The sequence below is a fragment of the Durio zibethinus genome, chromosome 8 (assembly GCF_047325235.1).
Source record: "Durio zibethinus cultivar Kanyao isolate XHJ-2024 chromosome 8, ASM4732523v1, whole genome shotgun sequence".
Lineage (NCBI taxonomy): Eukaryota > Viridiplantae > Streptophyta > Magnoliopsida > Malvales > Malvaceae > Durio > Durio zibethinus.
Window position 1 is genome coordinate 3,886,829 of NC_143169.1, and position 12,843 is coordinate 3,899,671.

Sequence of the window (12,843 nt, forward strand, 5' to 3'; positions counted from 1 at the left end):
TTCACTAAACCAATTTTTTTGCAAAACATTTTGAGCCAAATTTTGAAAATGTGATGTTTTGACTTCTTTTAAGGCTTTAAACATATTAAAAACATCATTTTTGACTTGAGTAACAAAAAGTTTTGATCAAAAACACATTTTGAGCAAATTTTAGAAAAACATGCAAATAGGTTCATTTTTTATTACTTTAGGCACGAGAATTTGTTTGGGCATTATGTATGCAATATGACCACTTCCAACAAGTTCAAATAACTAAACAAACATAATCATAATGCATGATTTCATTAAAGACTCATGGATTGAATTTTTAATGTTGCACACCAAAATATCTAATCAACTATTTCTACTCTTAAGAGATCAAATAAAAAATTTTTCATTCGATCATCATTTGAACAAGCTAATAAGTATATTCAAGTATAGACAAACTTATTCAAGTTACAAGTATACTAACAACAATCAATGAAATCATTATATATATTTATTTAAGGAGCATTCATTAAGCTTAGTTTATCTCTAATTGAACAAAATTTATCTTTAAGGCTTGGTGAAAATATCAACTAATTGAAGCAAGATATCAACATATTCAAGCACAATATCATATTTTTTAACATGATCTCTAATCAAGTGATGACTTATTTCAATATATTTAGTTCTAAAGTGTTGACTTGGATTTTGGTTTGATTTATAATACAAGTATTGTCACATTTAATGCAATGTAGAATGTGATCCATAGTCAAATTAAAATTCTCTGATTGTTATTTAATCCACAATACTTAAACACAATAAATACTAATAGTTACATATTCAACTTTGATTGTAGATTGCTAAATACTATTTTGTTTATTAAAAAATCATGATATAAACATATTCTTAAATAATTGACATGTATCGAAAGTACTATTTTAATATATTTTACAACCACCAAAATCTGCATCGAAATATGCATGCAAAGTAAAAGATGATCCTTTTGGATACCACAAACCTAGGCTATGAGTGTCTTTAAGGTATCTAAATATACGTTTAATGAAAAGTAAATATGATTCTCTAAAAAAATAATTAAAATCTAACACATAAGCACACATTAAACATTATATTGGGTTTACTTGCTATAAGATAAAGCAATGAACCAATCATATATCTATATAGTTTGAAATCAACACATTTACTTCATTCATCCTTGTTAAGCTTTATTGAAATACTCATAGGAGTTGAGTATGGCTTTGAGTTCTCCATTCCAAACTTTTTGAGTAAGTCTCTAATGTATTTGGCTTGATTGATTAAGATGTCATCTTTTGTTTGCGTCATTTGTAATGTCAAGAAAAATGTGAGTTCTCCCATAATGCTCATTTCAAATTCACTTAGTATCACTAAAAATAATATCATCAATATATACTTATACTATGAAAATACCTTTGTCTTTCACCTTAATAAAAAGAATAGTATTAACCTCCCTTTTTTAAAACCATTCTCAATAAAAATTTTTGACAATATTTTATACTAAGCTCTAGGAGCTTGTTTTAGACTATATAAAGCTTTTGTTAATTTAAACACATAATTAAATCATGTGAATTTTCAAAAATAAAGGTTGATCTACAAATACCTTTTCATTTATAAAACTATTTAGGAAACACTCTTGACATCTATTTGAAAACATTTAAAAATTTTAAAACATATAAATGCCAATAGCAAAAACTCATTTTTTATTTTAATTTAACAATCATTTTCTTATACTTCATGTTTATTATCTCAAATTCCATGATTAAATCATTAAAGGCATCTTGCAATTCATCAAATTTGTATGAACTTATTAAATTACTAGAATTAGAATTAAAATTTAAATCACTTGCCAAAGAATTTAATCTACTATTTGTTGAATGTTACAACTAGTTTTTTCAAAGCTATTAACACAATCAACCAATAAACCTCTCAATGATTTTTTTAAATTCCTCAAAGGACCACTCAAGGGTTACACTCCACTTCAAGCTTATAATCTTAAAACTAAATGCAAGTGTTTTAGTAAATTTAATAACCTTACTAAGTTTGGAAGTTTGCTAATTTAAATACAAATAAAGGGTATCAATAACGAGAGAGTTTGAGTACAAAGATAGGAAGTTATGATTTCAAACTCATTAATGCTTGAAGAAGATGAAAAATAGATAGCAATACATTCTCTTTGCTCTTGATGTTTCATAATGTGGTAGGAAACCCTTTTATGTAGGTAGAAATGAGAAAAAAGCTATTGCCTTCATTTAATGCATTTAATGCATTGCAAAACTAAGAAAAATATTACCTTTGAAGTTGTTAGGGTCAAACCGATTGATCCATTTTTGAAGGGGATCGATCGGTTTTGGCTTTTCAAGCCAAATCAATTTTTTGGATAAATAAACAATTGTTCAAATTTTGGAAGGGAACTATCAATTTTCAAAACTGATTAATCCATTTTTGCCATATTTGAGTTCAATAACTTTCTGTATAAAAAACCAATGGATAATTTTTAAACAAATCGATTACTTTTAGGGTTTAAACCAAATCTTTAGTTTCTATTTCAAGAAAGGATTAATTTGATCCTAAATGGGATCATTTCCTTCTTCTCAATTTTGTATATACTTGATTTTGTGAAGAAAAAAGGTTGGTTTTAGTCTCCAAGTATTTTTCATTTAAAAACTTACTTGCAAAATTTTGTTTCTTAATTCAAAATAATTTAACTCACTTTTACAAATTCATTTTCATTGTTTTTATTTAGTACAAATAAATTTATTAATTTAATAACAAGTACCAAATAAATTAAGAAATTTAACCTTAATGTTTTGTTATTTCAAAATAACTATCAATTCAAGGTTAACAATTTCTTTTTTCAATTTTTTAATTCTTACATAATTATCTCAACCAACTTTCTCTAACCAAATGATATCGAACTAAGAGAATAAAGTAAAATGAATCTCTTAATCACACTCACAAATAAAAAGATAATCTCACTTCCTTAAAGGTATAAGTTTCACAAAAAAAAAAAAAAACCTAAAAAAAATAAATATAAACTCAAAAGATATAAAATTTCACCACCTTAAAGAAAAAGGTTAAATAAGTTCACTACTTTAAAAAAAATTTACCCAAAAGATACAAAACTTAAATAAGGAAAACACAGGGTTTGTTTTTACTAAAAATGCAATCTTCATTGTACATTACATGACGAGGTATTTATGTTTGGCCTTTGAACATCCTTTTAAGAATAAAGAAAGTCAAGTCAAAAGAAAAAACATAATTATAATGCTAGGGACATAATTATAATGTTAGATATTATTATGACCACAAATTCTAAAATCTCATAGGATTCTCTTTGGTGGTTGTAATTAATATTATTGTAGCCTTAATTCCAACTACTATGGCATCAAATGGTCAAGAATGTGGTTAAAACTTTGGTTAATTATTCATTCCATTGTATGGTTGGTTTTTCCAAAATTGACCATGTGAAAGATTATATTTAGGCTTTACTTTATTGTGATGAATTAGGTTGATGGGTAAGTTTTTATTTATTAGTTTAGGCTCTTATGTGAACAAAATCAATGAAATTGTATTGTAGGCTTGCTCTTTCATCATTCTCCCTAGTTGAAAAGGACTCAATTTTGAGTTTTCAATGTCTACATCTTTCTTGGGAACATTTTCAAACTCTTTCAAAAATGATTGAACTAAAGGGGTTAATAACTTAAAACTTGCTTTTTGCATCCTTTTTCAGCATAAGCATATGGAATATCTTACTAGCAATAACTACTTTTTGCATTTGCATTTTAGATAATAAGGCATTATTTTCTCTTTGTGTGTGTGTTTGTAAGTAGGTCCTAAATTCATGATAGGTAAAAAAATCCTTACTTTATCTTTTACAAAGGTATAGGTGTTTTTATAGCCATCATGAAAAGCTGTTTTATCTATTGTCAAGGCTTTCCCAACAAAATGTGACAAGCATTGTAGACACCGAATTTTGCCCGGGTCTACATTTTTTATAATCTAAAAAAAATTAATTAATTAAAAAAATTTTAATTAAAGTTTTAAATCAAATTTAAAAAAAAAAAAGAAACAAGACAAACAAAAAAAAGCCAAACAAAAGAAGAAACAAACTAAGGGTTGGTGCCAGCGAGTGCCGTGCACGGCATCGCTGGCCACCCACGCCTACCACCACCCCAACCATCATAACACCCCCTCGTCTAGTCTTTTCACTCCATCAACGCACGTAACCACCGTTTCAACCATATAAAACACTCGATTTTCCCTCCTTTGAAGGGAGCTGAAAAACTCTTGGATCCTCTCACCAGAACGACAGAAACACGTTCCCCTACCAAAAATCTCTCAGACAAAAAAACTCATCCCCCAAATACCAAAACAGATCTACGAAAATCAAAAAAAAAAAATAAAAAAAATAACACAGTCCTCACCTACGCGAGGAACCATCACCGTTAAGCCATCCCTGTAAAATAAACCAAAAACAAAAAGTCAGTTTCTAAAAAAAAAAAGGAAGAAAGAAAGGAAACCGCAAGCTTCAAGCCCCGATCTACGTCGATCGGGGCTGCTTCCAGTAAAACGGACGTCGAATTTGGAAAGATCTCGTTGAAAGGAGCTTCTTGAAGGTTTTTGGTGTTTTTCATCGTCACCGACGACCGTCGGTGACTACCTAGGCGGCGGTCGGCACGACAGTCTGGCGACCGGACTCCGACGGAGGCCGGAGAGAACCCAGAACTCTGAAAAACTTTTTTTGTGTGAAAACAGAAAAGTGAGCTGAAAAAAAAATCTAAGTTTTATAGAAAACGTTAAAAGCAAAACGATGTCGTTTTGAGCATAGGGCCAAAACGATGCCGTTTTAGGTCAAAGAGGATCCGCGCATTGACTCGGACCCGACCCGAGATCCGCGTAACCCAACCCATTGACCCGTTCTTTTTCGCAGCTACTGATCGGTCTAACTGAGCCGGACCGAATCACTCTGTAGATCGGTCCGAACCATTTCTCAATCGACTCAGCCGAACTGCGCGTCGAACCGATCTCGTTTCGGTCCAACCGAACCGTCGTTGATCGGTCTGGTTTAGGTAAAAAAAATTTTTTTTCTAATTTTTTTATATTATTATTTTTGTTATTTTGAGTATTTTTTTTCTTGCATGATAAATTTCTAAATTTGTTAGAATAAGTGTTTAATTGTTTTAATAATAATAAAATAAAAACAATATAGGATAATAATTAAACATATATATTAAAAATGCTTAAGATAATAATAATAATAGTAATAGATAATAATAATAGTAATAGAATAATAATTATTATTTTCTCTGCCTAGATGTTGGAGGAAATAAAAAATATTTTTCTAAAGAAATAATTTCGCCTAAATGTTAGGGAATTATTATTAATAAATTTTCATAAAAATAAATATATAAGAAATTTTTAATTAATTTTCAAAAATCATTAAAATCGAACTTGCTTCAAAAATTCACCTAGATGTTGGGGATTTTTAGAGATGTTGGGATTTTTAGAGATGTTCGTATTTTTTTAAAAACGAAATCTTAAACACTAATTCTTAATTTTTAAAATCTTAGGTTTCTAAAACCTTCTAAAATTCAAACCCCTAAAATCTAAAACCCTTAAAAAATCCAAAACCCCAAAATCCAAACCCCAAAATCCAAATCCCTAAAACTCAAGCCCTTAAATCAAAACCCCAAACCCCAAAACCCAAACCCTAAAATCTCTAAACTCTAAAATCAAAACCCTAAACCTTTCATATCCTAAAATTCAAGCTTTAAAACACTCCAAACCTTAAAACCAAACCTTTAAAACTTCTACTTAAGCCCTTACTCAAAATATTTTCAAAACTTTAAGGATACGTGTGAAAATCTCACATGAAATGGTTTGTTCCCGAATGCTGCCTAAATGATGGGGTATTTAGGAAACTCCGTTTCATTAAGTTTTTCACACGAGTTCTTAATTCACATTAATAATAAGATTACTAAATAAAAAGTATAATAGTAAATTGGGATCTTAAATATAAACAGTCTCACCTAAGCTCTGCCAAATGTTAGAGAGTCGGGGTGGTCTCATTATACTTAAGAGTCTAACTTTTAAATTGCAGCTCATCCTATATAACATTCATTAGCGTACAAACGTTAGCATGCTATTATCGATAATTGTCTGCATTATTCTCTCTTTAATTTACTTTTTGATGATAAATTATTTTATAATAAAAAAGAATAATACTTAAAAAAAAGAATTTTTTTTTGATATTATAAAATAAAATAAAAATAATATTCCAAAAGAAATAATTCTTAATACTCTGCCTAGATGTTGGAGAGCCACTAACAATTATCTTCTATAAAGATTGTTATTTCATTTTAAGGATTATCGTGTTAAATCTTAAGCGAAAAGAGTTATTTTAAATTTTGCCTAGATGTTGGAGAATTTTAAAATAATTCTTTAACTTCAAGATTTTCTCAATATTCCTAAATAAGGAGCTTTAGTAAAATTTTATTTTTGCAAATAAAGGGAATTAATGTTAAATTTCAAATTAAAACTATTTTTATCTAACATCGAAAATAACGCATAATTAAATGGTACCAATTTATGAGCGTTGTGGGGGTGCTAATCCTTCCTTACACGTAACCAACTCCCGAACCCAACCTGATTTTCGAAGACCAAAATTCATCTTTTCGATAAACTTTAAACCCGCTTTTATAGTTTTATTGAAAAGATAAACTTTTGGGTGGCCAATCACACCCTAACAAAGATTGGTGGTGACTCCCTCATTTACTTCGATTTTAAAACTCATTTACGTTTGACGGTCTCAAAATTGTTACCATTTTGGCACCTCGTAAACCACCTTTCCCGAATGGTATGACCCCAATGCTCGATGTAAATACCATTTTGGCATTATTGGCCATTCTTTGAAAAATTGCACAGCTTTGAAACATAAGGTACAAGGATTGATGAAAGCTGGATATCTGAGTTTTGATGCCAAAAGAAAGTCAGTTATTCATGAGAACCCTTCTTTGACCAATGCCAGGATGGTAGGCAGTGCTGCAGGTAACAGTAAGGTTGGTCAAGATGATGAATAAAAAGCTTTTTAAACAAAGAGTTGTCCTCCTTAATAATCATAGTCAACTATTTTTTAGGAGAAACAAAGGGAAGTGGAAGTAGGTTTGGCACTTTTTGGCCCCAACCCTAGAATGGTTCATGATGTGTAAACTTGATGCTTTTGAAAATGAATGAAAACTTCTTTTAACCTAGAGTTTCTATGAATTGATGCATCTGTTTATTTTATTGGCATGCCTAAAAGAGTGTGAGAAAGAATGATGGTTGCAAGTATGTTTTCATCAAACTTTTAAGACAAAAGGGATATATCTAGATGACCCATTTTGAATATAGGATGAAATTAGTTTTCCCTCACCAAAGTAACAAAATTTGACTTGTATATCATGCATCATTTGCTTGAATTCATTGCTTTTCATGCCAGCTAAGGACAAGGAATGATAATTGTAGATATACTTTTGTCAAACCTTCGAAGTAATTTTTTTTTTATATATAATAGAATTATGCCATGCATTTTTTACTTCTGGTAATTAATAAAAAGTTCAAGGATAGCTATTCTAAGAAACAAGGTCAATTGAGTCTGCACACTTGTAGCACTCGAGTCAGTACCAAAATCATGGAAAATGAAGATGTCAGTCTAATGGACAGAGTAGAAAAGGCTCAAGGAGAGATCAGTGAAACAGTTACAGGACTGCAACAAAATGTGAACAGACAGTTGACAGAATTAAAACAGATATTAGTAGAGTTGACTAAAGGAAAAAGAATTGTTTAAACACACAAGACAAGAGAGGAAACAGCTGTTAAGATATCATTGTATCCATCTGGGTTCACATATATTCAAGACTCTCATATCCTACAGGCACCTCCAGTAAATCATCAATCTTATATTGGCCTTTCTGCCAAGATGCCATCAATTCAGACAAATGTCGATCTCAAGTGCACTCTTAACGACTCCACTACTCTACCTAATAGGGATGATTCTAAAGAATTAAAAAAATTAAATAGTGTACCAGATCCATCAAGAGATACAATAATGAAAGATAAATTTGATCTGTTGAAAGAGAGATTAAAGGTAATTGAAGATCATGATGTGTACGAGAATGTTGACGTCAATGAACTTAGTCTAGTGCTTGATCTTGAAAAGTATAACGAAATTGGATGTCTTAAAATACATTTGGCTCAATACTGTCACAAAATGGTTGGGTACACTGGTGATGAAAAGCTGCTTATTCATGTCTTTTAAGAAAGTTTGACCGGGGCAACAGCTAATTGGTATTATAGTCTGAAAAGTAGTTAAATTCATACTTGAAGGGATTTATCACGGGCATTCTTGAAGCAATACCAGTATATGTTGGAATTGGCTCCAGACCGATTAACCCTCCAAAATATGAGAAAGAACGCCAATGAAAGTTATAAAGAATATGCTGCTAGATGGAAGAATATGGCATCGCAAGTACAACTACCTCTTACCAATAGAGAGTTGAATTCCCTGCTTGTGGATACCTTTCCTTCTCCCTATTATGATAAGTTGATCAGCAATACTTTATCAGAGTTTATGAATTTATTGTTTGCTGTGGGTAGAATTGAAGATGGGATAAGAAGGGGAAAAATTATAAATACTGATGATGAAAAAAGATGAGATATTTTTCAAACAATTGTTAAAGAGAAAAATGAGAAAAATCTCACCATGATACAAGAAGATCCAACGGATGATTATTCACAATGGCTACCATATTATCCCCAACCAATATTTTCAATCGATGATTTTCCTTGACCACTTCATCTGTGTGCTCAAATTCCTTCACCACGAATGGAATCAAGGATCAACTTAAGCCATTCACAGAGTCGTAAGAGAAAGAGAGCCAAAGTATATCATTCACTTTCAATACCTTATGCTGAGCTCTTTACTTTACTGATAAAAAATCATATGATCTCTATTGTTCCTACAAGACCCAAAAAGCTTTCGTACCCGAAGTGGTATGATCCTAATGCTAAATATGAATTTCATGATGAAGTTAAGAGGCATTCCATAGAAGATTGTACTATCTTCAAAGATAAAGTTCAAGCTTTGATTGATGTAGATGATGCAAAGTTTAAAGAGCTAGTTGGTGATTTGATGATTGATAGTAGTAAAGTTACACGTTAGTGATGCTAAAACATCAAAGGGGGAAACTTTTGTTTATGTAACTTTGAATATCATCTCAAGAGTATGTTCAAAACGATAAATTCTTTTTGGCCAAGTCTTAAGGTCTGATTGCATGAGTAAACATTGTGCATCATAGTGTTTTATTTTGTATAAGTTTTGATATATAGTTATTTTTTTTTAATAAAAAAAAGAAGGAAGATGTTAGATATGAATAAAGCCCCATGTGATTAAGTACCGAGGCTAGAGAAATATCTTGAAAAAAAAAAGAAAAAAGAAAAAAAATGAAGTCTTGAGTCTAAAATGAATTGGCGATCGCTATTAGGAATTTTTCAAATACCTAAATACCAATTTGCTCATTTAATTGACCCCATTTCATCAGTCATAACCCCTTGATAGCCTTGAATTCGAATTTGTGAACCTTATTTTCACTTGATATTGTTGGCAATATTCTTTTCTAAGGCAATGAACAAATGAAACAACCATTAAAAAATGTGTGGTTCATAGAAAATTAAGTCTATATGACTTTTTTTTTTTAGAATTCAAATGCGATAATTTAATATGACAAGATTATGTTATAGTTCCAAAATTTTCTAATCCAAGTCTTGTAAAATGCACTCAAGCATACTACCTTTCAGCTTTTTGTCTCAAAATTGATTTGATCCTTTGTTTTGAGGTATATTTGTCAGAAAAGAAATACCTCATACCTCTAAGGCAACTTGAGTTGTGATTAACCCTTTTGCTCTCTTTTTGTGGAGTAACTTAGATTATTTGATACCTTAAACATGTTTACCCCACATAATTCTTTTTTCGTCCATTTCATATGACCATTCTCTTGTAATTACTTTCATTATGGGTGATTTGCTAAAATGGGGCATCATCCATGAAACGTGTTACTGGAAAAATAAATATAGGTGTGAGCTATGAGGGCAAAAAAAAAATAACAACAAAAAAAAGGGCGAAAAAAAATGGTTATGATATCATGCACTAAAAAAATTTTCTTGAGCAAATCCAAAAAGATCCTAACAAAGTCAAGGTTTCAAAAAAAAGAGACAAAAAAAACCAAAAAAAATTTTTTGAAATAAAAAAACCTTTTTCCAAGTTCATTTTCCTGAAGAGTAGTCTTCAATTTAAGTGTTTATGCTTGAAATGACAATTGACCATCTTTCATTATCTCTTCACAAAAATAAAAATTTATCTCTTGTTACCCCTTTGAGCCTAATTGAATTCTTTTAAAATAAATCCTGACTAAGGATCACCTTCCACATTTGGGGTAAAAAAAAATGCATTTGAAGGTTAAGAATGAAAATGTCTAATGGAATCTCATGTGATAGGGGCAGAAACCCAATATAAAAGTTCATAAAAGTTTTGAATCCACTCAGTGAAAGGATGCAAAAAAAAAATGGAAGAAAGGAAAAATGAAAAAAAAATGAATGGGTGGAAAGCATAAAATATAATATACCTTAGAGTGTATCCTTCCAATGAAAAATGATCCTTAGTTTTAAATACCCTTAAATACTTGTTTTGGGCCTTTTTATCCTGTTCTTTGGCAACCGTGAACCTTAACCTACATTACAACCTTTGAAAAGTCCATATTGGATCAGGTATGAAAGCTTAAACTTGAAGAGTTTCTCTTGAAAAAATGAACATGAATCTTTTGAGTTTTTCTTTTATAACCTAATCTCGTGTTTGAATCGTTAAACCTTTTTGAAAAATTTTTTTTTCCTTTTTTGGATTAGATTTGAATTCTCAAGTGCATGGTGTATAAAAAAAAAAAGAAAAAAACGGCTTTAAGATGAAAACCCTCAAAAGGGCAGTCTAGAGCCAACCCTGGAAGGTCACTCCTGATGCTAAGTATGGTGGATGCTAAATAGAAGTAAAGCCAAACCTTTTTGAAAGATTTGAAATATCAAAGCCATAGAAGTCTGAGATGGGTTGATTATTCCTAAATAACCTTTAAAATCCCAAGCCCTTACAGCTGATCTTGACATATATCAAAATGTTGCATTTACAAACTAAGAAAAATGTTGAATATGTTTGATTTTCAAGGAATTCATGCTTTTAGAAAAGCTTATGTTTCATTAGTGAGCTTGCATGCCTTTTTCACTCCCTTCAAGGGTTGGAACCTTTTGAATAAACATCATTATCTACAGAACTATTACATCCATTTGGAAAGAAAATCCTCACCTTTTTCATTTTTGATAGGGATCGCCAAATTCTAAAAAAAAATAAGCTCAGTTTATCTAGCCTTCAATGAAGTTTTAAGCCCAGTTTATCTAGCCATCAATGACATTTAAATCCAGTTTTATCTAGCCATCAATAAAGTTTTAAGCCCAGTTTATTTGGCTATTAATGAAGTTTTAAGCCCAATTTTAGGCCCAGTTTTAGGCCATCAATGAAACTTTAAGCCTAGTTTATCTGGCCTTAAATGAAGTTTTAAGCCCAGTTTATCTGACCATCAATGAAATTTTAAGCCCAGTTTATCTGACCATTAATGAAATTTTAAGCTCAGTTTTAGGCCATCAATGAAACTTTAAGCCCAGTTTATCTGGCCATCAATGAAGTTTTAAGCCTAATTTATCTGGCCATTAATGAAGTTTTAAGCCCAGTTTATCTGGCCATCAATGACATTTAAGTCCAGTTTTATCTGGCCATCAATGAAATTTAAGCCCAGTTTATCTGGCCATCAATGAAGTTTTAAGTCCAGTTTTATCTGGCCATTAATAAAGTTTTAAGCCTAGTTTATCTGGCCTCAAATGACATTTAAGCCCAGTTTATCTGGCCATCAATGACATTTAAGCTCAGTCTATCTGGCCATCAATGACATTTAAGCCTAGTTTAGTTGGCCTTTAATAAAATTTAAGCCCAGTTTATTTGGCCCCAAAAGAAGTTTTAGAGTTTCAAAGTTCTATTGAGAATAAAAAAATTCTGGATGCATAACCTTTTGAAAGATCTTGCATTTGCATTACTTGTATCATGAAAAAGACATTTGACCTAAAAAAAAAAGATATTCAAATTTGCATCGCTATCTGTGCATCATAAAGGATATTTGCATTTGCATCACTTACATCTATTCCACAAAAGAGACATTCGCATTTGCATCACTTGCATTTGCACTTGCACAAGATATTTGCATTCGCACCATAAGAAAATTCGCATTTGCACTACCATGGCATCCGTATCTTAAGAAAAGGTATTTGTAGGAGCATTTACATGAAATAACATTGTCATTATCAAATATAGTTGCATCAAGCATTTGTATTTTTGCATTTGCATTGAGATTTATATTTTTACCAACATTTGCATTAGCATCATTTGATCAAGATAGACATTTGTATCATTGTTTGCATTCATTAACTCTGATTGGGGAAAAGCCATTTTTAAAAATTTTTTTAAATTTTCAAAGTTCTATTACCTCTTATTGAGAGGAGCATTTAAAGATCTTGATTTATAATACCTTCGGGTATAATTTCGATTCGCGGTATTATCCCGATCGATTCATTGTTTTCGACTTGTAGTGTTGTCCTAGTTGATTCTATAAAAACTTTAGGTATAATTTTGATTCGCAGTATTATCCCGATCAATTCATTATTCTTTACTTGTGGTGTTGTCCCAGTCGATTTTGTAAGACCTCCGGGCATGATTTC